Raw genomic sequence first — 24,598 nt, forward strand, 5'->3', positions numbered from 1 at the left:
GAGATTGATAAAATGCGTGTGTTTACTATTCCTTACCACCCCATTTGCATATAGTGTTTGTGATACCCTAAGAGCATGAATTCCACTGGACCCACCATGCATAGGAGTCAGGGAGACACAAAGTGAGTACAAAGAAAGTGTCTTCTGGAAGCCACTGACTTCGAAAGAGTGTTGGTAGAATGTACGCATATCAAGAAATAAAATAAAATGTATTTATTATTTTACTATTGACAGGTATTGAGGTAGCTTTCTAATTTGGGACTATTACTATTAATAGCGGTGCTATGAATATTTTTGTACAGATCTTTTAATGCATACATTACCCATTTCTGTTGGGTATTTATCTGCCCAAGTGGAACTGATGAATCAGAGGGTGTGCACACACTCAGCTTAAGTTGATAACTGCCAGACTGTCTTTCAAAGCAATTATATAAATTCTGCATTTTCACCAGGGATTATAAAAGTTCTACCTCCCAGCACGTCCCTCCCAGCACTGGTATGGTACGAGTTTTAAAATGCCAGCCATCCTGCTGGATGTGTAGAGGTATTTCATTGGTTTTAGTTTGCAGTTCTTAGTGTCTAATAAGATTTACACCTCTTCATATGTTTATTGGCCATTTATAGATCATCTTTTATTAAGTACCTGTTAAAGTCTTTGACTATTTTTCTATTAGGCTACTTGCTGTTTTCTTATTATTTTAGGAGTTGGTTTTGTATTCTATGCTACTCCTTCATCAGGTGTATTACAAACATCTTCAGCTCTGTGGTGAGCATTTTCATTTCCTTATGTTTCTTTGTTTTAATGCAATCTGATTTATTGATATTTTCCTCTTCAGTGAATGATTTTTGTGTGTCCCTTTGGTTGTTTTATCTTCCACATTTAGCTCCACCTCCCATGTAGAATTATTTTTGTTACATATATAAGAGAACAGTCAACATTTAATTTTTTTTCCACGTGGATATCTAACTGACCCAGCACCATTTATTGAAAAAAAAATCCTTCCTCACTGCACTGTGGCAATATCTTTTCATTAATCAAAGGACTATATACATGTAAGTTCATTCTCTTATGTCTATACGTATTGAAAGAGGTTTTTTTTTTAATCATACCAGACTCTCATTGCTTTGCCATTTTTTTCATCTGTTTCAAATCTATTTGTCCATCCTTGCTCAAGTACTACATTGTCTGAATTATATTTGATATCTTGCAGTGTAAACCACTACTAACCCACACTGATATATCTAGTGTTATACACACTCAGCTCTGTTTTCATCTCTCTGATTATCTTGCCTATTCCAGGCCCTCATCTAAGGTTTTTGATAAGACAGGAACTGATCATTGTGGTATTTTAGGAAGCTTGTGGTATCATAGGTATCTTGATATGGTGTGAAGGATGGATTGATCAGTAAGGACCAGAGAAAGGAAGTAAAAAGACCAATTTAGATGAATGATGATAAGGGTCTACTACTTAATATCAGAAATGAAAGTTTAAGGGTCTAACAAAATGAGAGTCAGGAAGACTCTTGCCTGATTGGATGCAGGAGGAAAAGATAAGGACAAAATCAAAGATTCCTGCAAGGTTTGAGGCCTAGATAACTGAAAGATTGGTAAGAATATTCACTGAAACAGGAGAGAGAGGATCAAGAGCTGGTTTGAGGAATGAGGAGGAAGATGAGTTTGATAGGCAAGTGGAATCTACAAGATTTAAAGAACCATGGCTATATGTGTCCGGTGCGCAGCAGGAAGTAGTGGATCAGAGGTGAAAAGAGATCAGGGCCAGAGATGGAGAACTGGGATTAGGTGTGCATTGATCTGTCAGAGATTATCTGTGCTTCCAAAGGGAGAGTGCATGGAGAGAGGATGGAGGAAGAAGGACAGTGGGAGACCGAGATAGAAAAGGAGACCAAAAGTAGCGAGAAACAGATGAAGGATGAACAGAGGAAGGAGAGAAAGAGGAAGGGAAAAACTGAGGAAGGAGGAAGAGAAAGAAAAAGATTTTGACTTCAGTTAATAAAGAGAGCTAACCATATCTTCATTCTAATGTCAAATCCATGTATTGTTCAAGCATTCCACTAGAAGATTGTCCGGGTGGGGCATTTCTGTGCAGAGCTTTGGAGACCGTGTCTCCCTTCCTAATGTGCTCTTCTGTCTCCTTCCCAGCAGAAGACCTGTGGGTGGATGGAGGAATATTTGAGGGCCCCTGGATTTCCTGTCAATGCCTGTGCATTTGACATGACAGTTGGGTGGGGAGGACGGGAACTGATTCCTTATATTATTAGAGTGCTCTTCTGAAGAAGAATAATGCAGAAACTGATCAACTTGAGGATCAGGGAAAAGCATATTGCATGTTGTAATAAAATCATAAAAATAATGCCCTGCTTCCTAATTGCATTTAAGAATTTTTATGACATTGCTTGTCTTTTGTTACACTTAGTCAAATTTGGGAATGTTGATGATTCACTACTAAGGAACATTAAATGTTCCCGATGGCCTGTAGACAAAGCTAATTTACACCGTGGAAGCCAGATGAGGTGTTAACTATATTCAGGTTGCACCTTCAGTGGTTTGAAAGGTAATTGTTTTACGTTCCCAGAGCTTAAAAGGGACTTCCAAAAATAGGGTATACTATCAAACACATAGAGACAATAAAGCACTTGAATCGTTGATTTCTTAGAATTCCTGTCCATTCTGTGATTTATGTAACTAGTCAAAGTACTTCATATGAAATATTTAATAGTGAAAGGCAACATTCTGGAAAAAGTTCTACCATCACTGATTAGTTTTACATCTTTTTTTTTTTTTTTTTTTGCATTCCACATTCAGAAGTCATGTCCATTCCTCTTATCTGTCTGACCCTTTGGGAAAACACACTGAAGGTGAAAAATGGAAGATTCTTCTTGAGTACGTACTTCACTGAAAAAGGCAGTCCTTACTTGGACACAGAGGAACAAATTTAAGGCAGCAAAGAAGCAGCCTTAAATAAGTGAACACACCAAGTTAACTTACAGTCACATAAACACACACACACACACACACACACACACACACACACACACACACGAAAGTCCTCTTGTCCAGAGGCGCTGTATCAGGATTAGTAACTTGATAGCTAGAGCAGTTGTCTCATGGCACAGTTATTGTTGGCTCAATAGCCAGAACATTTCTAGATAGACTTCAGGGCCAAAAAAAGAAATTGGAGTGCAGCAATCAAAATTATCATGCAAAAACAAGACAAGTTAATTTGGCCAAATGAATAAACCCAGAATTATTTTTGAACTAAAATGTCAGTAATTCCCCAGCCATAAGAGAGATTTTCATTCCTAAGACCTCAAATGTCATATGGTATCATCTTTGCACTCTCAAAATAATAAAAGTTGTAAAGATCAAGTACACATAATCTCTGCTTTTCTTTCACAAAAAGTAACTTAAAAATGTATGTGAGAGAGGGTTGGTGTCTGATATGTACTTAGTCCGTTTTTATATATTTAGTTATCTTGATTAACAAAAGACAAGTATATTCAAACAGATATTTCAGACTTCAAAAGTTAATTTGTTAGAAAAAAACAAGAATTAACTTTTTAAAAAGACTTGAACATAATCTAAGAGACACTTTGGGAAAGAAGTCTCTCAAAATGTTGTGTTTTCTTACCGAGAAATGGATCCTGAAAAAAATCACAGCCCAATTAGCATCACTCATGACTTTATAAAGTCTTCCTTTTATGTTTTGAAGAATGCAAGAGCTAGAGTTATATGAAAATTAAAATTCAGAGGTTGAATTCAGCTATGTACTTGAACATTGTATAAATTCACTGAGCTAAAACCCACATTTATTTACTTGAAAACTTTTCAATAAAGTCCTTATAATGTGCTTGCAGCTCCAAGGAGCTGCTAAGTCACAAATTCTAAAGCTATGAATTTTTGTGTGTGAAATGGTACACTGAAATTAACACCACACTTTTTGAATAAAAACACTAAGGTGGTACATAGAAATGCCTCCAATTTTCTTGGCTAAGAAAACACAGCTGAAGGAAACATGTCCGTCACGTTGCTGGGTAGCAATTTCTTAAGGTAGCACCAGAGAAACCACCAGTCAAAGACAGGAAAAGCCGTCCCACGTTGGGCAGCCTATGATGCCTTCCATTTCGCTCATCCGTTTGACTTGCGAAGCACCTGGCAGGATTCCTAACATCACCTATTAAAGTTTCCCCTGTTCTCCCCAAGATCACAAAACCACATTTCATGTTCAAATGGAATGTATCCCACTTGAATTGTTTCCAATCCCCATTAATCTATTAGAGAGCAGATATGAAAATGAAGACCTCTGTCATTTGATGATGTTAATAAAATGGCCAATGTGTATTACACACTATTGTGTATCAAACAGCAATAATCCTTTACCTATGTTATTCCATTGAATCATCACACAGCCTATGAGACAGATTCTATATTTCGTCATCTCAAGGAGACCATCAGCACACTGTGACTTTTTTTAAATATACAAATATAAAAGAGGGAAAATGCTGCCAAACACACTATGATGTAATGTTTTCCTGTCACTTCCAATTTGTATTTTATACTTGTTGAAAGCGCTCTTGTATCATACCTCCAAAAACTGCCTTTGCAATATTTTTCCACTATACCAAGGAATGTGGAATTTCTCCTGAGTTCGGTTTGGTTGCATGACCTGGTGTGTGATGTTATCCTTTTGCTGCACCTCAGCAACGAAATGAACACACTTTCAGCTGCCTGTGGGGATCTTCCTCTTTTGAACATCATAAAGCACTTGTAACTTTTTCTTTGTATCTTTTTCTTTCCTGGCATGATACTCCTTCTTGTAATGATGAATATTTGCTTCATAAATATCAAATTTAAGCCCCATTGCTCTGTTTCTGTGTATACAGTATCTTTTTGTCTTAGAGCCAAATGCATTGTGTAATCTTTCTGAAAACAACTTAAATGGCAAATTAACTCAGCATGTGCAGTAAGAGCAGTGCCCATACTTCTAGTAAAATGGTAACAATGGGAACAGTGATGACTAAGTGTGTGTCTGTGCTCAGGCAATGCAGCCTTGTCTCAGCTGACACATAACCAATGGTGACTGCAAATACTGTTCTTTGTATCAGTAATCCCAATTCTGAGATGTGAAAATGTACAATATTGTGTTCCTTGGAATCTATAAAATATGGTCTGTTCAAAACATTATAGAATTGCTAAGAGGCCAAGCCAGAATTGTTACCTAGGAAATCTGACTCTAGACCACGTTCTCTTAATTGCTACATTCCATTAGGTTTAGGAAAATGAAGGAAATAAAAGCCTTTATCTTAACTTTGCCATAATGAACTAAAGTTAGCACTCAATATAACTTTCACCTTAGCTCTGTGGATTTAATTTCAGACCTTCGCTGCTGCTGCCTGCGGTTTTATTACATAGTGACACCAGTCTTAGTACTCTGTATAAAGAGGTGACAGTTTCTGACTGGAGAGTTAATGATCTAAATTAGACAAGACAAAACCAGGAAAATGAGACGACAAAAGATCGTGAGAAGCTGGTGTGGGTTGCAATTTGCTTCATTTTCATGGTGCCAATTTTCTTAATGCTTCCTCAATTCACACTTCCTGTCTCTTTTTCTCCCAATAATTTTCGAGGTATGTCAAGAAAGTAGTATGTTCCCTTCGTTGAAAGTGAAGAATCTGAGTACACTGTATTCACACAGCGAATAAGAAGATGAGAGACAGTTCTAGCACTCAGATTATCCCTGTATTCAGAGCACATCCATGTTCAAAAAATTATAATCTTGTTGCTACACTTAACAAATGGCTGAATATAATGATCCTGTCTGATCACACAAAAACTCTCCTGCAAGAGTTGAATTTGACCATGCACTAAATTTCAAATATTTTCCTTGAATTTAGTGACAACACAGCAAAGTAGAAAAGTTCAGAGCATGTGCCCTGGTCCACATCCTGGCTCTGCCACTAAGGAGCTTTGCAAGCTTAGTGAAGTTACTTAACCTCTCTGTGCGTCAGTTTCTTTATATGTAAGGTGGGGATCATATTAGCAACAGAAATTCTGAATGTAAAGAAAATGAAAGGCTAAAACTCTATCAATACAATTGTATATAGACTAGAAAGAATAGTCTTTAAAATAGGCAGAAACTTAGGATAAGTAAAGAAATTTAGGGGAGAAGAGGAGGCACTCTTTGTTGTAATGCTAAACTTGGATTGAATACCAGTTCATCTTTGGTTTTTATATATGTTATTATTCACCCTTCCATAGCTAATGTTTGCAGTGACCCTCAAAGGGTTATCAATTCCCAGCCTAAGTCTTTTGCTCACCGAAGAACACTCCTGTTTAAATTTCCAGAAACATACCCATTTATCATCGCCATAGTCCCAGTTCTATTTGTTTATGCGCCTGGGCAAGAACATCTGATAAACACACGCTTTCTTCCCGAAGCCTCACTGACTTCTTGGTATTTGTGAGCACGCTCGGGAGACTTACGAAGCAAATGAATGCCCGTTGAATTCAACTTTCACCTCTCGCCCTTATAGTAACAGAGATAGTTACCAGCTCTTTTCAGGATTGTTAAAAAGCATGTGCACATGAAGCTGGTATGTGGAAAAGTAATTTCTCAGTCATGGCGGTATTAGAGTGCTCCAAAAGGGTAATGGTGAAGAAATGCAGTGCAGCAGTGGTGAAATGGCTTAATTCAGCAAGAAGTCTGTGTTCCCAGTAGGAAAATCTAGGCTTAATATGTATCCCATAGGCATATAACTACTACTGCTGCTCAACACACTTCACATTAATGCGGGGTAGAAGGGCGGTGAATCATCTCAGAGACAGAAAATCAGAAAACACAAAATGCCTTTGTTTGTGGTGCACTGTGCTAACTCTAGCTTGCCTTTCATAGTTCCCTTCTTTGGGCTTTCCATCCCAAAAGCTCCCCCACCCCACCCCCACCCTGCCCCCTTTCCATGAAATGCCCAATATCCTGTCCTGCTTCAGAGGCCAATTAACTCCACTTACCTTCTTAGCTAGTTTGAGTTGAGTTTCCAACCTTTGCAACTGAAAGGGTCTTGAATAATACAAACTTTCTAAAAGTGTACAAAATGCTTTCATACAGGTAATTTCATTTTGCACAGAGAATGTGCCTATTTTATGGAAGAGAGAACAAAGGTTAAGGATTTGCCTGCCACTGTAGTGGAGCAGAATTTTTTTTAATAGAAAAAAGTGGGGGAGGGTGTAGAATGAGAGGTATATCTAGATCTTTCATGTGGCTTCTGCAAGTTTTCCTTCAGGGTATATTATGCCACATTTATTTGTCCCCAAATTCAGGCTTGAACTGGGGAGGTGAGCCTTCCTGGATCCTCACCAGCTCACTGTTGATTCCCACTAGGTTCTCTTTGTTCCTCCTACCTGCCCTCCAGGTCAAGTGCCTGGAGGAGCTCACTGCTGAATCCCACTCATATTTACCAATGCCTCTTAATAGTTCATATTTATTAAACACTTTTTATGCACCAAGCAGTATTCTAAGCACTCTATCTATATTAATTCATTTAATCCTCAGTAAACACTTGTTAAGGTAGGTATTATAATTGTGCATGAAGAAACAGGCTCAAAGAGGTGAGGGGTTATAGAATTTGCCTAGGTCACAACACTAACAAGTGGAGAAGTGTGGATTCAAATGGAGGAAGTGACACTCCAGCACCTGTGCCTTTGCCTAGATGTGCAACACATGGTGCTCAGATGCTCTGCTTTAGACTCTTTTTTTTTTTTTACCTGTTTATTATAAAATAAAACATAGATGCAGAAAACCACACAAAACAACTAAATAGCTTAGTGGGTTATAATAAGGCGAGGTGAACACCCTCATAATAACTACACAGGTTAAGATATACACTTTTGCCAGCCTTCCAGAGGATCTGCTGGTCCCCAACCCAACCACGGCCCCACCTTCCCTTCCAAAAGTCATCACTTTTCTGACTTTTGTAGGAACCACTTCTTGTGTGTGTGGTTTTTCCCCTTTTGTGGTTTTATCAGCAAAGTCTGCCTTAGACTCTCGAGTACACTTTATATCACCTGTGCACCTGGGCACCTGCCCTTTTTAACCCCACACTTGGATCTTGAGTCTGCATTTCCTGCTGCGTGAGCTCTGTAGCCTGTGTGTCTGTGGGAGCCTCCTTGTTTTACCTGCCTTGGCGCCATCTTCGTCTGTATGACCTATGTGACTAAAGGTCAGCTAATGCTCATTGAATCTTCCCAGATAGTATTTGCAGCACTTGATCCCATGAGCTGGCAACAGAAGGACGGGCCAAACGTGAGCCTGCCCTGAATACACTAGCATTACCATTACCGCCGGAGAGGACCCAGAGGACTTACGAGTAACAACCTGCCTCTAATATTTACCTCCCTTTTTTATTCCCTTGTTGATCTTTTATAATATAAAGTATCATCTGCGATAAATTATTCTCCTCCTGAGTATTCTGAGGCTAGTTGTCTGGTTTTGCTCATTGTATTTACTAAAAGAATTTCCACTGTATTTGCAAAGAGTTCAAATACCAAGATAAATTTTGATAAAAATGTTATTTATTAAGGAGATACCAGGTGTTGAAACTGGAAAGGGCTTTGAGGTTGATAAAAGGATACAACCTTTAAGTTATAAGATGAATGAGTTCTGAGGATCTAATATACAGCATGGTGATTATAGTTAATAATACTGTATAGTATACTTAAAATTTTCTAAAAGAATAAATCTTAAGCATTCTCACCAAAAAAAAGAAAGTGAGGTGATGGTTGTGCTAATTAACTCAGTTGTGGAATCATTTTACAATGCGTATGTATATAAAGTCACATTGAATACTTAAATATATTACAATTTTATTTGGGAAGATAGGAAGGAAGGAAGGAAGGAAGGAAGGAAGGAAGGAAGGAAGGAAGGAAGGAAGGAAGGAAGGAAGGAAGGAAGGGAAGGGAAGGGAAGGGAAAGGAAGGGAAGGGAAGGGAAGGGAAGGGAAGGGAAGAGAAGGGAAGGAGGGAGGGAGGAAGAGAAACTAGCCTTTGAGAAAGAACAGGCAGAATCACAAACCAAGACAGCTCAGTGACTCAACCAACTCCTCGGTCCAAATGATGAAGTGAATGAGCTTCAGACAACCATTTTCTTGACTCAGTCAGCTCAAGGTTCCAGGCAAGACCAATCAGCTAGTCTCAAGTTCCATGCCTGGCCTTCAGCTCAGACAGGGCAAGACACGTAACTGACATATTCAAACTGCCCACAAATAGGAAGAAGAAATTCCTCAAAAAGTCACAGGAAAATTAAGAATGGTTGATGGTCGTTAGATAGCCAAGCACAACACAGCAGAGTCTCCTCTACAGCACTGACAGCACTGCAACTTTGAACGTTGTATGAGTATTGGGTGCATTCTTCCCAGCTGCAGTATCTACATTTAATGGCACCTGGAGGGGGTGATTCAGAACTTTATGAAGATGACAAACAGATTTACTGAGATATGGTAATTCCATGCTTGGTAATGCTACCTGGATACACATTAAAACACAGTGAGCTAGAAAGGACTCATAGGAGGTTCTGACAACCTAATGTCTCACATAGAACTTATGATAAACCTAGAACAAGGAGGCTAAGGGAATGTTCTGGCCCAGAAAAGTGCCTGTCTCTGGGTTCCTTATTTTCTATGCTGGGACATGTACTTCTGTCTTGAGGGTTCCACACCTTTGCTCCTGCACCGCCTGCATCAGTTAATGGTCGTTAAGGTTTGTGTTCCTTCCCTGAAGTGTTCTGTTACACTTTGGCTTTGCCATGGAGCAGCACTCTGCTGTGTTTCCTTTGATGACCCCCTTCTCTTCAGAGGGTCGGTCTTTGGGCTGCAAGTATATGACACAGTAATATTTTTTTAAAAGGAGATCACTTCTTCTTTGGCATAAAAACTGAAAACTGATTCTCCTTTTCAAGGAAAATATGGAGACCATGATAAACATGGACACCATGATAATCATTGATCCTTTCTCACGCTGGTCCTTGTAGTGAGGCCTCAGGAGTAGGTTGCAAATATTATTTTAAAATATTCAATGAGGAATTCTTCCTTCCTGGAAGTTATTCCACTAACAGAATCAACAAAATAAATCAAAATCCCACCTTCTTACTTGCTAGTAAACATGACCTCCCCTGATGAGAAAAGCATTTACTTCTCATACCTAATTGTTAAGTCAAAATTTAAAACTTAACTTTTTCATTTTGAGTAACTGTTCTTCATAATTAGCAATCAAAGAATTACACACAAATCCACTCAACCCATCTGGGGTTATATTTTACTATTAACTCAAACTGACAGATGCATCAGGATTAATCAAATAGCATCCCATACAAACTCTATTAAGTTTTTTTTATTCGTGAAAATAGGATAGGCTCAGGTTATGCCATTGATTCTCAAATCTTGCTGGCTTTAGAGAACATGAGTTCATTTCTCACTTTCACAAAGATGGCTGCTGGCTACATGGATGGACCTAGACATCATCATACTGAGTGAAGTAAGACAAAGATAAATAGCATATGACATCACTTGTATGTGGAATCTAAAAAAATGATACAAATGAACTTACTTACAAACCAGAAACAGAATCACAGACATAGAAAACAAACTTAAGGTTACAGGGGGGAAAAGGGAGTGGGAAGGGATAAATTGGGAGTTTCTGATTAGCAGATACTAACTACTCTGTACAGAATAGATAAACAGCAAGGTCCTATTGTATAGCTCAGGGAACAATAGCTTGTAATAATCTCTAATGAAAATGAATATGAAAAAGAATATATATATATAAAACTGGGGAATCACTCTGCTGTGCACCAGAAACTAACACAACACTGTAAATCAACCATACTTAAATTAAAAAAAAAAAAAAAAGGCTCCTGATCCCAGCTGAGCTGCTCTCCAGGGCAGCCACCCTCCATGTAAAGTCAACTTCTTTTAATCTCCAGAAATTAAGGCTTTCTGGAGTCTTTGTGCTACACATATTTGTTCCTTCCCAAACTTCAGACTTTCTCTGAAAACTACCATCATCCCTTAGAAACGCAGCTGTCTCCCCTCACTAGTTCTCCCTTCCTCTTCTCCCTCCCTTCCTTGCATACTCAGACGTGTCATTTCCTCCTCCACATTTCGAGAACTCCCATCTAAGATGTCATCAAGCTCTTAGTCACCTTGACTACTGCCATCTCCTCTGCCAGTTCTCCTTTGTCACCTATCCAATCTATTTAAACCCCCTCAGCCAAGATTGTCTAATCACACAGCTAAGACCAAGTCAGCTATGTCTTCCCATCTATCTCTAACTTCCCTTCCCTCCCCAACTTTAGACTTCTGGCTACTTTCAGTCCATCAGTCAACAAAAATTTACTAACTTCTTGCAGGATCTGTACACTGACCTAGGAACTCTATTCAACAGAAAAGAATAACCTGTAGTTTATATTATCAAGTATATTGCAACGTATCAGAGATGCTAATATAAATAAAAACTGAAACTTAAGTATATTATATTTTCAGTCATTAGTCTGTGGTGGTGCATGACCATCAGAGGGAGTTCAGGCCTTTTATCTACCTCAGACTACCAAGTCACAATTTCTAGAGATGGAACACAGGAATATATATTATTAACATGCTTCTCAGTTGATTCTAATGCACGGTTAATTCTAAGAAACCTGAGGTAGTGGGGACTAAAGACAAGAAAATGGCATAGATGATGATTAAAATCAAAATAAGGATTTTCAGCTCAGAAGTGTAAAGAGAGGGAAATGGTATTGCTCCAACTGCATAGCAAGGACAAAACTGTACAAACTGCCAATTAATCACTTTGCTTGAACCTATTAAAGAACTGAGGTTGCAGGGCCACCAAGTAACCTGAAGTCTGGGAAGACACAGGTGCCTTTGGGGAGAAGCAGGATCAAGCATATGCTGACCTGAGGCAGGCAACACTAGATACCATCTTAGTTGGGAAGAAGATGCAGCTAATTTTTTTTTACCAAATTGCTAGTGGAAGAGGGTGAGCTAGCATGAATGTTCCAAGCCCCTGAGGATCTTGGCTATAGGGGACTTCACACCCTCTTGCAGGATTTGACTGCATGAACCCCACCAGGCACTCACAGAGAAGACTAGGGAGAATCCTGAGAAAGTTTTCCTTAGGGCACCAGCTATGGGAGGATGCCTTGACTCAACCCATCAGCTCCATCTCCCTACAAAACAAAAGCCTTCATCTGCAGGAGGGAGAGCAGTGAAGACTATCACGTTAGGACCCTGGTGAAAAGCTACTGCAGCTGGGGACAGGACAGAAGAAGCAAGCAAGCACCACACAACCCCACGGAGGGGGACAGGGGCAAATGGAAGGCCATTCCCCAGAAACCCAGGGACACAGTGCCTGACAAAGCTTGAAGCTTAATCAGAATACCAGAGAACAACCACTTCTGCAACCACTTACCACCAGGTTAGCAAACATCAAATAAAAATAACATTAGAATATGGCAGAGAAAGTGGAAAGAAAAAGATTATCCCCTGGACACAGTGCAAAGGGAAGACCCTAAACTGAGGTGGGAGTAGACTTGGAGAAAATAACCTTTGGCACCCCAGCCCATATCCTAAACACTAGGGGAATCACTAGCGGGATTCGAAACCTACAAGTACCAAGGGTAACTATGGTAACAGTAAACCTCAAACGTAGCCTGTCTTCTGACCAGACTAACACAATCCTCACACTAAAGTCCTGCCAGAAGGAAAGGTGTCCTCATCTCCCAGCGTGAAAAGTATTTACTCAGTATCGACCTTCCAAACAAGGGGTCTTACTTTCAGCAGAAGAATAGGAGGCATTTAAAAGGCAAGGAAAAAACACACTCTGACAATACAAAGCAATCATCAGAACCAGACTCAGATGTGACACAGATGTTGGCACTACCCTGTACATTGAAAACAACTTTTTTATTATGTTGAAGGCTCTGATGGAAAAGTAGGCGACATGCAAGATAAGATAGATAATTTCAGCAGAGGTGGAAACTAAGAAAGAATCAGATGGAAATGATAGAAGTCAGAAACACGGTAGGAGATAACAAATAACTTCAAAGAGCTAATCAGTAGACTCAACACAACCAAACTGAAACACAAAGAGAAAAACAAAGTTTGAAAAACCAGAATAGAGAACTCAAGTGCTGTGTAACAATGTGAAGCAGTCTAACACATGCTTAATGAGATTTATGCAGAAAGAGAACAGAAGGGATGGTGCGGAAGAAATATCTTAAGGTATAATGGGCAAGAATTTTCTGAACTTAGTGGGAGATGCTAAATTGATCCATAAAGCATAGAGAACATCTCTCAGGGTATAGAAGAAAAATCAAACAACAGCAACAAAAAGTACAGGCAAACAAACCAAACCACATCTAGGCATGTCATCTTCAAATTGCTAAAAACCAAAGACAGAAAATTTGAAGGCAGCCAGAGAAAGAGGCGTTACCAACAGAGGTATAATGATTTTTTTTTCAATTTTTCAAAAAAGTAGGGTATTGGCAAATTATCAAAGTAGCACCTCCAAAATATGTATTAATTCCTGTGTTTGTTTTAACATATATCCATAAATTCTTCATTACACCTCCCTCCATGAATTTAAGTACTCTTTTCTTAAATGAACTTAGTGACTCACTCACTCACTCACTTCTGATGAATAGACTACAGAAAGGGAAAAATAGTGAATTCACGGTGGACACCTGCGAGTTACCTCCCTAACCAAGTGATCAAGGTTAACACAACCAGTGAGTGGATATATTTATACTATGTGCTCCTTCATATGATAGGATGAGAAGAGGCCGTGACTCTGTGGTGTCTTTCCGCAAAATCCCCAGCCTCAGTCTAAGCGTGAGAAAGCATCCAACAAATCCAAATTGAGGGGCATTCTTCAATCACCTGACCGGTACTAGGCCAGAACATCCAGGTCATGAAGGACAAGACTGAGGCACTGTCACAGACTGTGGACTAAGGACACATTATATAAGGACATGTGACGATTGCCATGTGGTATCCTGGCAGAAGACTTTATGTGGGGGACTTTCTGGAACTGGTACCATTTGAAATGGTCCAGGTTTTGGAGAAAGAACCTTTTTTCCAAAATACCCACTTCACTGACAAGCATCTCTCTTCTCTCTTACCTGTTCTGTATTCCTTCTTGCTTCCTTTAGCCTCCTTCCCAGTGGTGTCCCAGATCAGGGAACTCTATCTCCCTTGTAACCGCACTAAAGCCACCAGATTAAGCTATCGCAAAAGATTTTTAAGGAAAGGTGCCCCTCCAAAGACTGTGTCTGTGTACATCACTGAATTCTCAGGCCACTTTACAGGACAAAGATAAAACTTTTGACAACAGACTTACTGTGGTAACTCTGAAGGTCATGAGAATGATATTCTTTCTGAAAATAAATGTACATATGAGAAACAATGCCATTTCTTTCTCTACCAGAGATAAAAAGTCTTACTGGTGAGTGAGAGTTTGGCAAATATGGAGAACTGCACATCTTGAACAAATACTCTTGGAAGATGAAGGATCTCCTTTGAGATGTAAGTTCTCAAGCTCTCATGGAGCTAAACTGTCTAGACAAAAAAAAATTATATATATATTATATATATATATAAAATATAAAATTATATATATATAAAACATTTGCAATCCTGTGTTTCTACTTAACATTCATTGATGCACTTACTTATTTGTTCATTCTTTGAGAGCCTATTTTGTACCAAATCAGGAGATAGAAAGATGATTGTTATGATCAGCATCTCTGAAGAGCTGTCAATCTGGTGGAGTTCAAAGACATATTTCAGAACCAAGTAACTTACTGATCTATCTAATTTCTCTAATTAAAAGGATTATTGAATTTTAGCTTATGTGATTATACACATGTATGTTATAATCCATACCAGTTTTGGAAATCCAAGTGTTTGAAGCACATTTAAGAATTGACTGGGTCTGAAAATTTAAATGGGTACATCCACTATGGGAAACAGTATGGAGAGTCCTAAAAAATTGAAAATAGAATTACCATATGAGCCACCAACTCCATTTCTGAGCATATACCTGAAGGAAATGAAAATCACTGCCTCAGAGAGTGCCTCCATGTTCACCGAAGCATTATTTATAATAACTGAGACATAGAACCAACATAAATGTCTGTCAAAATGATAAATGCTGGAAAGGATGTGGAGAACAGAGAACCCTCCTATACTGCTAGTGGGAATGTAGTTTGGTGCATCCATTATGGAAAACAATATGGAGATTCCTCAAAAAACTAAAAACAGATGTACCATATGATCCAGCAATCCCACTCCTGTGCGTATATCTAGAGGGAATTCTAATTTGAAAAGATACATGCACCCCAGTGTTCATAGCAGCACTATTTACAATAGCCAAGACATGGAAGCAACCTAAATGTCCATCAACAGATGACTGGATAAAGAAGATGTGAGATAGATAGATAGATAGATAGATAGATACAATGGAATACTACTCAGCCATTAAAAAGGATAAAATAATGCCATTTGCACCAACATGGATGGACCTGGAGACTTGTCATTCTAAGTGAAGTAAGCCAGAAAGAGAAAGAAAAACACCATATGGTATCACTTATATGTGGAATTTAAGAAAAAAAAAAAGACACAAATGAACTTATTTACAAAACCAAAACAGACTCACAGACATAGAGAACAGACTCATGGTTACCAGGGGGTAAAGGGGGTGGGAAGAGATAAACTGGGAGTTTGAAATTTGCACCTCTTAGAGAGTGATGGAAATGTTAGCTATCTTGATTGTGGTGGTGGTTTCATGGGTGGATATATCTATCAAAATTCATCAAATTGTACATCTGAAATATGTGTAGTTTACTGTGAGAAATTATACCATAATAAAGTTGTTTTTAAAAAAAAAAGGAAACCCTGAGCAAGAACCTCCCAACTGAGCCAAGGCAGCCAACAGAACTGAGAGAGATAATAAAATGGTTATTTAAAACATTAAAGATGAAAGGAAGGAAGGAAGGAAGGAAAGAAAAGAAAGAATTGGTTACATCAAAACCTATGTCTTGTCTTGAGTAAAACTGAAATAACCTGTATCTAAGGTAAAATTGGGGCAGCAGTAGTCTTTCCTTTCTGACATCAAATTTCTCATAACCTCACACACTTCATTTGCTTTTGAACCGTCTTGAATTCTTGTCCAACTTTAGTAAGAGTAAGTCTGGTTGTTGAAAGATCTGGGTGCCTATCTGTGGTCTCCAAAATATATCATAATATCCATTCACTTTATCTCTTTAATATCCAAAAACATGCTTTATCCGCAAAGTTTAATGAATCCAAAGTTAACTATTTAGGTAACTTTCTTCTGGTCCAGAACTTAGGTAAAGTGCCTAATCTAACAAAATTTTTAAAATTTTTGAACACAGATATGCATGGTATATTATCCCAGATGTACTATCCAACTTACTACTAAAATTTCTTGGAATTCTTCTCAATATATAAAATTTTCTGAATGTCATGATCCTGTACTTCCTTCAACTAAGAGTTGTCTAATGACCTCAAGGAAACTCTCGTTAGGCTTTTGCTGTATGTTTAGATATATTTCCCCAGGTCATCCTTCTTGACCTTCTAAACTAAGTGTCTAATAGTTTTCACTAACTGGGAATATAACATCTAAAAGAGATAACTGCCCAATGCTAAAGCAATATGTTCATTTTTTTTTAAGAATTTACTTGCAAGCAGATATTCCCTACTTTTAAAAGACAGACTGTAAAAACCTTATGTAGTAAGTGTAAAGCAATCGTACAGGTCTAGGATTTGTAATCAGAGACCTAGCCTTGCAGCTTACTATTTGTGAAACTTTAAACCTCTCCTAAGTCTAATTAAATGAGTAATGCATGTGGAAGCACCAAAACTCTAAAGCATCATGGTAAAATGTTAAGTTTTGTATTATTAATACACATACTATTCTATTTCCTTTATTTGTTCAACAAGCATTCTATTTAAACCTTTTATTTAGAAATTAGACATTATTTTCTTCAAAGGACTTTCCCCAACCGTTTCCTCCCTCTGAAGTCCCTCTTCAGACTGAATCTGATTCATCTAAGTAGCTCTATAATTTAGCTCACGATCTGAAACACCACAAGTACTCAATAAATATTTATTAAATGATTCCAGTCATTGTCAGTTTCCACGCCCCTTCTACTTCCAACAACTAATATATTCTAAATTATGTTGTGATAAAGTTATTCAATAGCACCCAGCTTCACTCCATGACAATGTGTAGTCTGGAACTTTCCCACTTTGAATCAGTTTAATCTTGCCATAATTATTAAGATAATTAATGGACAGTCATACTTTGAATTTTACATCTTTATTCAAAATCCATTTTTTAAAAAAAATTTAATCATGAAAGGCCCACCATATGTTTAAAAGCCATTACGATTGTTTAGCTAGAGAGAGACCCGTGCTCCCTCTGCTGGTTTTACAGAGAAAGAAGATACCAGGAGAACCCTCTGCAGAGTCAGTCTCACATCCTGAGCAGGGAGGTTTGCCCACCCAAAGGACCATTTCGGAATTCTGGGATGTGGGATGGTACCCAATGACTGAGTTTGCTATACAACCTTAACTGACCTAAAAAGCCCGCATTAATTGGCAGGCTTGTCAGATGGGAAAAACATTACAGAAAGAGATATCTTAGATTCAAGGTTAAAAAAGCTATTATTTTTTTTTTTTAAAAAAAAAGGAAGCCTAGGAGAATAAAACAGTAAAATATATATAATATAAAACTTGACAGTTTTTGTTAAAATGATGACTTTATAAAATAAAAGACAGTTTCTTTCATGGTGTTTGATGGCTGTTAACTTTGCAACCCCAAAATAATATGCATGTAAGATATTTTAAAGTTGCAATGCAGAAGATGAGCATTATCTCAGTTGATCCACATAAGAGATGCTGTAAGTTAATAAGCCATGGAACATTATCACTGTTGCTTCCTCCAGTTTAAATGGAGGTATCTGTACAGTGATGCTCAGCTCTTTTGCAGGGGCTGCAAAACAAGCCCATGACCACGTCTACGCTTCAGATACTAACAGCTAAACTTTAAACAAATGCTTCCGATGGTCAGGCAGGCACCAGAACAAGCAGTTTACAAGTAATGCTTCATTTAATCCTCATAACAATCCTGTGAAGGAGGTATTTCCTTCAGAGTTCATTATCATTCCCATTTCATAGATGGGGAAATAAAGGCACAATCACTTTTCAGGACCACACTGTTATTCAAGATTATGCCTAACCCCCAAAGTAAGCATGCAAAAACTCACTAAAATCAACTCACACTTACAGGTGAGGAACTGCTTGGACATCACAGCACTCTTCATGGAATATCACAAAATATTGATACATTTAGTTCTGCTTTAAAAACTAGATACACATTTTCTAGCAGCAAATACGACTACAAAATATATATGGGCACCAACCAAGTTGTATTTATATTGTGTATGTTTAAATATGACAGTAATATAAAAGTCGACCCCAGATTTGGAGAGGGATCTTATGTCCCCGAATACCTTCAACTCTGTCTACAGATACCCTATGCCTTGTAGAATTATATATTTGACTCACTGAATTTTACTAAAGTTGAAAATTCCTCTGGCTATGTTTCAGCTATTTTCAAGCCAGTCTGGAAGTCTTCCCATACCCTCTACAAGATAAAAGTTGGCATGAATTAAAATTTATTGACACCCCTGCCCCCCACGATTGGCTACAGAGTTTGTATTTAGGGTCAGTGTGTCATGCCTGTAGGTCTTCAAATAGACTTGGCTGAAATCTTGGCTTTTCAAATAACTTGAAATAACATAGGCCACTGCAGTAAAAATTTGCACAGTAACAGAAATAACATGTGATTGAAATCAGAGATTTTTTGCTGACCCTAATTTTTGGCTACACCCCACCCCCTTGGCTTTGCAGTATTTCTCCACAAGACTAATCTGAGTTTCTGTAGGATTGCAATTTTTTTTTTTAATCTCTAAATGATTCAGGTCTCCACACTCCCAAAACACACAAAAATTTTCAGGAAAACATTTTATCAAGTTAAAACCATAGATGATGCACCCAGTTACCTTATGATGTGATGAAAGGGCTTGATTGGCTGGCCAATTCGCCATTTTCAGGCTCACTGTTTACCCAGCTGCATGAGCCACTGAGCAAACAATCAGCAGCAGTCCCCAAGGTTTGACAATAATAAGAAATTATGAGGTAGAAACTTAGAATTCAGAAAATTCTACTCACAAACTTAACTGCTGAGCATTTGAGAAAACACCAACTTGGTGAAATTTTTTGGCAAAACCCTGTTGTTTTGTGGGAGTGCAGAAGACTAGCTGGAGAACTACATTTCTTGGGACTCAGACTTTGCTCCTCCCTCAGTGATCTGACTTCCCATCCATGGGTACCCAGTAGAAAATCCACAGGAGTTACCGTGCAGGAAATTGAAGTGTGTGGGATTGCTTTTAACTGACTTTTATATTTGAATGAAATTAAATCAAGCAGCAATGCATTAGCTCACAGATAACAGAACAAGGGAGAAGAGGCATTGGCCACCATGCAAGCGAATAAAAAAAAAAAAATCAGCTGAAATTTTGGAGAATTGATAAAGGGCTGAATGTAGGCAGTATGACAGGATAGATCCCCTGGCAACCCTAGTCACAAGAGGAGTTGGCGCTTATTCCAAGTTCTTTTCCATAGACTCCGTAGTGCTCATGATAAAGATGAAGGCACAGTAGACACCCTGAGAGCATCCCCCTGGGTAGTCCAGGCCAGCACTAGGGGAACAGCTGTTGCTATGGGGAAAGCATGAACCCCAGCCACCTTGCCCAGACCACCCTCTCACAAACTGCAAAAGCCTCAAGTCACTGTGATAGGAGCAGTGATAGGAGATAAGACCCATTGCTGGTGGGAGAATGTAAAAGAAAAAAATCCTCTAACCCCAAGAAGGGTCAGCCCCAGAATGCTTTATTAATGCCATGAGATCGGTGCTGTCCCTGCTGAGAAGGACCAGGAAACTCTCTCCTGCACCGGAACATCAGAGAACCTACCCTGTCCTCCTCTCCACCAATGCTAACCCCCAACAAAAACAACATACAGTTATCAGAACAGCCAGCAGTTTCACTCCTCACTGTGTGCCCAAGAGAAATGAAAGCTGATGTCCCCCCGAACCTATACACAAATGTTTATAGCAGCCTTATTCATAATGGCTAAAAACAACTTAAAGGGGAACAACTTAAAGGTCCATCAACTGGTGAGTGGATGACAAACTGTATTATAGCCATTCAGTGGAAAACTACTCACCAAGAAAAAAGAAATAAATTGCTATTATGCACAACAATGTGAATGGATTGCAAATTCAGTAAGTGAAAGAAGGCAGGCACAAAGGGCTACACACTATATGCTTCTATTCATACAACATTCTGGAACGGCAGCCTTAGAGTGACAAAAGGAGAGTTCATTAATTGCCTGGAGGTGAGAGAAGGAGACAGACTACAAAAGGGTACCAAGGAATCCTGGGGGGATGTCAGTCTTCTGTATCTTAGTTGTAGCCATGGTTTCATGTCTGTATACTCTCGTAAAGTTCATAAACAGGCTGAATTTTATTGCATATAAATTATATCCAATAAATCTGACTTTAAAATATATATATATATATATATATATATATATATATATAGCCTTATTTTTGTCATAGTTTGAGTGACTTTGGAAAAAAAATCAATTCACTTAATTAACCAACTTTTATGGAATACTTACTGTATGCCACACCATGTTGTATCTAATTAGCTATGGTACTCTGGGAACACAGTGTCATATGATACTTCCTAAAATATCTTCAGCAATTGTTGGATTAAGCATGAAATCCTAATGCAAAAATCAAAATATTTAGAACTCTATGGCAATGAATTATAGCATTTTAGAGTTTGTGAGATACAACTCAATAGTTTTTAAGAAGGAAATTTATATCCTGAAGACATTCACTGAAAAACAATTAAGATTAAAAAAAAGATTAAAAAAAAATGTATCAAGTGCTTAGCTCAAGAAGCAATAAGAAAGCAAAGAACCCTCAAATAAACAAAAGAAAAACAAGATGTAAGAATAAAACAATATGCTTTACAATAAGCTTAATAGATGAGGTTAATAGAATAATGGACAAATATTTCTGAGTCTTTGGTATATAATGTATATTGTTAATCACTAAGAGCTTATAGAGCAGTATTTGAGAGTAAGAAATTTTCCTCTACCCTTGTAGATTCTTCTGGCTGGTCTAAGAATTAAATTGACATGAGACAGAGTAACAGAACATGACATAAAGTTAAATAACATGTGTATATAGGAGAGACCCAGAAAAACTGAGAAACTGCTCAAAATGGCTGAGACCTTCACCTTAAACAGCATCTTCAGCTAAAGACAAAATAGGGTGTTGTGGGTAGTAATTTGGGATTTCAAAGCGGAGGAAGGCAATTCACATGGAGATGAGAAAGCAGATGTTTAGTAAACAAATGTTTGGCTGGGTCAGGCAGAGACAATGGCACAGAGAAAGGAATTTTAACCAACAGACTTTGCTAGGTACCTGTCTACGCACCTAGTTCATCCTATGGGCATAGTTCCCTCCCTGAAATAAATCCTCTATCTACATTCTTTAGGCTGTGAGGGGGAAGGTCAGAGTTTCTTCCTGAATCTTTTGGGCCTTGATTGTTTTTAGCTCAAAATAAGCTGCATGCAAGAGAGATGTTTTGAGGTGGCAAGTTTGCTCCCCTACAATAGGTAGCCTTTCGTGTGTCTGTGTATGTAGGTGTGTGTCTGTTTCTGTGTGTGTGTGATTATACCTGTCTTACATCTAATGATACATAGGAGAAATTCTAGAAAACACTGGTCTATTGGCTTAATTAAATCACTTAACTTTTCTGAGCTTCGATTTACCTCTCTAGAAAAAAACTGAAATGTGATTCCTCCCCTCATCTCTCAAAATCTGGTCGGTTGTACAGAGGGGAGAAAGACAGTAAAACCAATGTAAGAGATCCACAAACAAGTTACATAAAGTAAAAAAGAAAAACTATTTGAAACAAATATAAAGAAAAGCTGCACTATATAAAAAGTTTCTACAAACAAAAAGAAAAAGATATTTGACTAGAACAGTGGGAAAGGGGGTATGATTTGGTAATTAATGGGAAATAAACATCAACTACATTTTTTAATTTAAAAAAAAGTGGAAAATGTAATGATGAGAAAATAATGTTCTAAATGATGATGACCTTTCTCTTCTTTTTTGTCTGAATAGTTATTTAACTTAAATAGATGAGTAGGATGGAATGCTTTCTTTTCCATACCCATTCCTTCCAGGCTTCTCAGTGTCGACTGAAATAAATGCACAGCCTAAAAGTTGAGAGCTATGTTTTATTTGGCAGGAGGACTCTAAGCCGGGATGACAGCCTCTCAGATCGCTCTGAGGTGCTGCTCCGAAGAGGTAGGGGAGGAGCTAGAATATGTAGGAGCTTTACAACAAAGACCAGGTAGTTGGAACAATAAAAGATTACCTGTTATCTAAAGAAAACCAGGCATCTCAAGTTAAAGAATTTAATGCTTTTCTGTGAATGGGAGGAAGCAAACATTTGGGCTCATTGAATTCATTCCTTTGACAAGCACCTAGCTATCTAGGGCCAGTATCCTGTCCTTTCTTATTCTGAGTCCGCTCGCTCGGAGTGCACCATTGTGAGTGGCTGCAGAGGCTGGGTTGCAGGCCTGTCCTCACTGGGGGGTGGCGGCAGCCGCTGATGACTTGGTTTCAGCATTCTTTGTTTACTGATATGGTTGCAGTATTTTCGTTCACATCAGCAATGCTGGTGGACTCCAGTTCATTTAAACTGTAAACATTTATCAGGAACAAGTACACTCTCGAATGGGCTGAATTTGGTCTGCTTCCCTGATCAGAACCTTCCCAGCTTGTGAATCAAATTCAGTGTCATTACTCCTCAATAACAATAGCCAAGTTACCAATACTATTTTTAAATTTTCAACTTGTTTTTTCTGATAACCCTTGTTAGCAGGACACGTTAAACCATGCCATTTTACCTAAACTGGTTCCACTTATTTAGAAAAATGATTTAAGAAACAATTTTTAACCTGATGATATTTGAAACACCGAACAGGTACTGCTGTTTCTTAGGAAGAAATAATCAGGAACTAGGTAATAAAAGGCATATTTATTTTAATGTGACCCTGACATGTGCAAATCAGAAAAAAATAGAAAACCTTTTCACTCTCTAATGGAAATAGCTTCATAAAACTAAAAAGATCTGGTAATACTGAGCAACAGTCCGTGAGAAACTGGTTATTATCAACACTCAGTGCCTAGTCTGCTAGTTAATGAGGTGAGAAGAAGCCAGAAGTGGTTAATAATCCTGTAAACTGGTCATAATCAAATCATCACAGTGGTAATTATAGAATTAAGGGGATTGTAACCATGAAAATAAAAATAAATATAAAAATCACTGTTTTTGTTCTACATGTGTTATGGTAGAGCTTCTTTTCTAAAGCTACATGGGGCACAAACTAGATAGAACTTTATTCCACAGAAAAAAAAATTTTTTTAAATCAGATACATTTTTATGATAGCACTTAGAAAATATTTACCCTTATTTTGCCATGCAAGTCTACAAAAGAAACTCTCAACCAATTTGTTGAGATTAATTTCCTAGACAACATACATACTTAGAGGGCAAGTCATTATTAAGACTGATTCTGTGATTCTGTTCGAAGCTTAAGTCTTTCAGATTTGTAACTTGGTTCTCAATGCCTTACCTGTATTTTCAAGAGCTAAATCAACTGTTTTCATTCTACAATGTTGATAAAGATATTTTTGTTTATTTACATGACACTAACAAATTTTGCCTAGTTACGCATTTTAGTAATAACCGAACCTGACAATTGTCGCCTCTTTTCATTGGGCTTGTCAATCTTTATAGCGTTTTTCTTATGGTGAACAGAGAATAGTATCTTACTAAGAATTTAACCTAATGAAGACAGTATGTTCCCCATTATGCTCTGCGAACATAAAAGCCTTCACAAACTTTCTAATTCAAATTTACTTTTTCCTGAGAGTAAGATCATCTAGTCTGGTTGCAAAACTTTGAAAGGCCCAGAAAAATTCAGAGACAAAAAAAGAAAAGGATCAGCATACTCTCACAAATGAAAGGCGACGCTGTTAACTTGCACTCCTTCCATGTGTCCATCTTTAGATACTTATAATCATAGACAAATACAAATTTGTTTTACACCATCTTCACTTACAATGATTAAGAATAAGCTGTTTTCCATGCCATCTCTAGCTGCATGGTAGTATACTGGAATGTGTCAACCACAGTTTATCTTACTATTACACCATTAGTAGATTTTAAAGTCTTTCCAGATTTTCACCATTATATCATAAAGACATCTGTGAGTAGAGTAGTCATGAAGAGTCCAAGCAGAATTTGAAGCAAATACAAGTTCAAATCCTGGCTCAGCCACTTAGGAG

General features: G+C 38.0%; 1 long non-coding RNA gene across 5 annotated transcripts in view; it reads left to right on the plus strand.

Moving 5' to 3' along the window:
* The window catches only part of LOC140696348 (uncharacterized), a 314,939-nt gene that overhangs the window by 218,224 nt on the left and 72,117 nt on the right, over positions 1 to 24,598 (plus strand). The window lies entirely within an intron of this gene.

The sequence above is a fragment of the Vicugna pacos genome, chromosome 5, assembly GCF_048564905.1.
Source record: "Vicugna pacos chromosome 5, VicPac4, whole genome shotgun sequence".
NCBI classification, from domain to species: domain Eukaryota; kingdom Metazoa; phylum Chordata; class Mammalia; order Artiodactyla; family Camelidae; genus Vicugna; species Vicugna pacos.